General features: G+C 32.0%; 1 pseudogene; it reads right to left on the minus strand.

Moving 5' to 3' along the window:
- Window positions 1-3,668: 3,668 nt before the first annotated feature.
- On the minus strand, window positions 3,669-5,199 carry LOC149575556 (jasmonate-induced oxygenase 4 pseudogene; annotated as a pseudogene).

Raw genomic sequence — 5,199 nt, forward strand, 5'->3', positions numbered from 1 at the left:
AGATTTATTTTCAATCCGTGCAGGCAAAGAAACATAATTGAACGCTCATTTCTTTACAATGTAAAGAAAAAAATAGAGTTTTGAATGATGTGACTAGAAGCTAATTTGGCATAATTACATTATCTAATAGGTAGATAGTTAAAGCTTATGTTACACTAATAACTTATAATGTTTTCAATAGTATCATTGCACAAATATAGAATGTAAGTTTTCTATTTGAATTCTGCATTTTGAACATGTTTTCAATTAAAGCTTGTTTAGTATAACATGCTAGATATCTTTTATTTTGGGATACTACATATCATGTACTATTGCATACACATCTTTAAAATGACATCCAAATCCCTCATTCGACATCCATACTCTAATAGCTTCTAAAGAAAACTTAGCATCTAGACATTGGTTCTCTAAAGTGAAGCCAAGAAAGGCTTCATGGGCTCCACTTACTCATTTTGTAGTGAAATGTCAATGTTGCAGAACTCACCAAACAAAAAATGAGATTTACAATTGTGAATATGTATCTATTATTGTAGCTATCAAGCTAACACTGATGCTAAGCGTGTTTATTTGTCTATATACTTAGAAATTTTAGATTATTATAATAAAAATATAAGACCATATACTTGTAGCACATCTAAAATTTCCAATTCTAATGTATTAAGTCTCTTTATATGCACACAGATGAGTATGTACCTGTCATACACATTAACATAATCCATAAATGAAAGTAAAAAGGGATAAATTTCAGAGGGCCTCAAAAATTAAAATTCTTCAATTATGGAAAAAACACTAAAACAACCCCAAAAATCTCATTTTTTGCTAGTTTCAAATCCTTTACTTAAGAATAGACATGGTTATATTAACATGCACATGATTTTATTGTAGTACCTCATGTTCCAATTTCAAAAATATAAATAAATGTTTTGGATAAAATGTTATTTCAAGAAAAATAAAACAAAAGAATATGTAATCTGATACCTGTACAATATGATCACAACTTGCTAACACAAGATTGTCAATATAGGAAATGGCATAGCTTCACACAATCTCAATTTGAGACTTAATGCTATTATCACACCTTTCAATGAATTAATGTTTGGTGATGCATTTATCTCCTATAAAATTTAATGTGTCATCCAATAGAACAATCCATCACAACCTTACAATTGAATTGAAACAATAGAAATACAAATACAACTCTTGTTCAAAATGGAAAGCACAAAAAATAATTGTGGAAACAAAAATATGTTACTTGACAAAGAAATCGTGGAATAAAAGGTAATGTATGGATGCCTCCATTCTTGATTTATTAGCCAAAGATTGCACCACTATAGAATTTATTGTCACAAATGCTTGCAGAGACTTAATATCATAAAAACTAGGGTTGAGCCCCATAGAAGATACCCCAAACTCGCTGAATAAAAAAGTCATACTTGAGTATTCTGAAATTTATTCTAGCCCCACTTGAGCATTCTAAAATTTGCAATAAAACAAACTAAATTAATGGAGGAGTACCTTACAAAGACATGAAATCCTTATTGGCCATTATAATCCCCATAGAGGTTATGAATATATTCATAGCCTATGCCCCAAGATTAGAAACACTTGATTTCTTCTCTGATTTATAGTCATCATTCTAAACAAAAATATACATGAACTAATTTCCTATTTCCTCTTATACAATGAATAAACAAAACTTGAATTAAAAAAACCCATACTAACAAAGAGATCACAATTTTATATCTCCATCAACCAACTCAAATGATGATGAGTAAAAAAAATGAAATAATTGTGCTATTTTGATATTTTCCATTTCTATCAAATTTGAGTAATTATGATAAATGTGAAAAGTAAATCTAGCATGGAAAGATATTACTAGATAAAATAGATGATAACTAGGTAGCGTCCAATTTAAAACTATATCACCCACAATTTTCCTGCATCATACATTCCTTTACAATCACATGTCCACCGCATGCTTGCAATGCTAAATTCATCATAGCACAACTAAAGCCGCTACAACATACCAACAATCTAGTTTTCCCAAATCACATTATAATGCACCATGGACTCTTAAAAAATCTATAGTAGAGAGAACAATATGGTTTGAGGTGAAGTCTAGATTATCTAAGCATCTTCTATAATTTGAAGTACAAAATAACACCCAAGATTAGCATGCATGGATGCAAAATGTGGAACTGCATGTCAACCACATGCCTATGGCCTCTTGATAGGTGGATTCTTCACAAATTTTACCATATTTTTAACATAGAAATAAAAAAGACTACTAGCAAAAACTGTCATGGCCAATCATAAAGTTTTTTAAATGGAAAAAAATTATATTTTAATAAAAACATTTCAAATGACCATAAGTTAGGAGATTTGGGCACAGTTTTCAAAGCATATTAATAGAAAAAGAAGCAAACGAAATCTATAGTCTATAGTCTCCACCTATAAATAGGTAGGTAGAACTAACAATCCTTAATTCTATTATCAACCTTAGAAACAAAATTGATATAATCTAGAAATAATGAGTTGGAGAGAAAAGAAAGAAACGTTAACCACAACATCTACCATTTTAGTGTTAGAAGCAAATTTGATATGGCAAATAATGTACTAGGAAATTAGAAGCAAATTTAGTATGGCAAATAATGTACTAGAAAGTAAATCTAGATAGTAGAATGGAGAGAAGAAAATATGATAATTGTAAACAGAAGACCAAGATTATTAAACATGATAATTGACCCAAACGATTGGTAGAAAAATAATGCTATTAGTGAACATGGATGGCACCTAGTTCACCAATCAACACTAAGATCTATCATTAACCTATAGAATGACCTTATTAGGAAAGATCAATTGCAACTAAAATGTATACAAATAAAGCATGTCTAAGGTGTTTCTAGTCATAGAGTCTAATAACCTCATAAACTTTATCATGTTAGAAATAATGGAAAAAATAGGGAAATGAGAGGATCATTGAGAGGGGATGTGAATCCACCTCCAAGTACCACCATCAATAAAATCGTTTACTCATCTTTATAATTGAAATAAACAATGAAGAAACCTCTAGCAAAAGAGTACAAACTCCATTTACCCTCAACTATAGAAGATGAAACTCCAATCGTGATAAAAGAGGAGAAAATGCCAAAATTTAAATCCGAGTACATATTAAGCTAGCCCTTCTTAAAAAAATAACTACCACATAATTACATTTACATTAATGATCATATATCTAAACATATGCATATATGCATATGTATATGTATATAACTTATCCTTCAATAAATAATATCTACATTGATACCAACTCAAAACAAACAACCTTTCCATATGTTTTTAATTAATGGTATCTACTTACTTCATATGAGGATGCCAACTTGAAACAAGGAACTCAGCCTTGTTCTTTAGTGAATGTATCCATTTCAGAAAAGTTAATATTCACTTTATAAATTTGCATCCACTGTCTCTATAAATTGACATGCACATTATTTAGCAATTGACACCACTTTGAACCATGGAAGGGAAATAATATTTAAAATTTTTAAATAGCTTGCCGATAAGAATGGCTCACAATGAGCTTGCAAACCAAACCAACCAAACCAGGCAGATCACCATCTAAGAAATCCTTTTAAAAAGAAAATAATGGTGGAGCACAAATGTAGCAGTCAAGATTTTTGCAGTTGATGAACATGTCCCTTTCCATCAAGTCCTTCGATGAAAAACCTTCGCAGATACTCTTTCCATTATGATCTCTGATATAAAGCAGGATGATCTTTGTCAATCAAGGCTGGAAGAGGTGAAAGAATGATCTCATCATGTGGATTACAAAACATGGCCAATGAAATCCTTTCTTTCTCCTTCTTTACTACACTCCTGTGCTCCACGCTCTTGTATCTTCCATTGCTCACTATCTGCAACAAAACAAACACCCTAAATTAAAAATTATGAAGTTCTTAATATTAATATTGAAGATTATTAGATTTCTACAATCTATTCATATCATATGTTAATTTGATAAATTTGAGCGAACAATTTTTATTGTCAACTTTTTTCAAATCACACTTTATAACCTGTCATCAGAATGTAAGAAAAAAAAAAGGAAGTTATCTTTTTCAACTTTTTGCAGCTGCTGTCCCAGATCACCATTAATATTTTCACACAATAGATATCATAAACATTATTGATTATTCTTCTGAATTGTAGAAAACTGATATTCTTAAGTTATTCTCCTTGAACACAAAATCTAAGAGTTAATTCTCAACTTCAATATAAAAGAAAAAGAAAATTCAAATGCCAATCTGGGTACCTCAAGTGCATCAGCAATGTTAACAATGAGGGCGCCAGGGTCACTTTGAACATCAACCCAATTCGCATCCTTTCTAATTTGTAGGCCCGGTGTTTCATCATGGAGAAGAAATGTAACAACATTGGGATCAGAGTGAGGAGAAAGTCCAAGTACCAAATCTGGCTGAGGACATGGTGGATAATAGTTAATCCTAAACTGAATTTCTTTCTCATCTCCACCCACTGCCTTGTTCAACGCATTTTCATCTTCCAATCCCAATCCTCTGCTCAGAGCCTCCATCAAAACTTCCAACAATCTGTATACCTCTCCACCATATTCATCCATAACCTCACTGCAAATAACAAGAACTGCATACCCATTAGAAATATTTCTTAACACATAAGATATAACACCCACAAAAAAAATTATGATTGAAGAGAAGAAAACAGTGTAAATGAAATCAGAAGGCTGTTTGGGCCATTTGGACATATTTCTTCTATCAGGAGGCGAAGCAACGTTGTAATAATAATCCCCCAGTCCAGATTTGCATCTGAGGAGTATCCTACTTTGCTTCCATCTCCAATATGGTTCCCAGCTTCTTCGTTTCTATATGTTTCCTTTTCTTCAATGGGGAGATTGAAAAAAGCTTTGCCCAAGGCTTGCACTTGAGAGATGAGAGAGTGTAGGATTTCATGATTGATGATCTGAAAGAATCCCCAGTCTTTTGCAGCTGTTGAGATTGCTGCAATGGTTTCTTGCTGTAGATGTGGGATGCTCAAGCCATGCCTATCAATGATTGGAATATGGGTATTTTGGGCTTTAGCAGGCTGAAGATGAGATCTCACATATTGGAGGGGAACTGTTTCAATCCCACTCTCTGATAATGTTTGAAGTCTTGGTAAACTACCCAT

This window comes from Cupressus sempervirens, chromosome 2 (genome assembly GCF_028749045.1).
Source record: "Cupressus sempervirens isolate cs-2001-9-10 chromosome 2, ASM2874904v1, whole genome shotgun sequence".
Taxonomy (NCBI): Eukaryota; Viridiplantae; Streptophyta; class Pinopsida; order Cupressales; family Cupressaceae; genus Cupressus; species Cupressus sempervirens.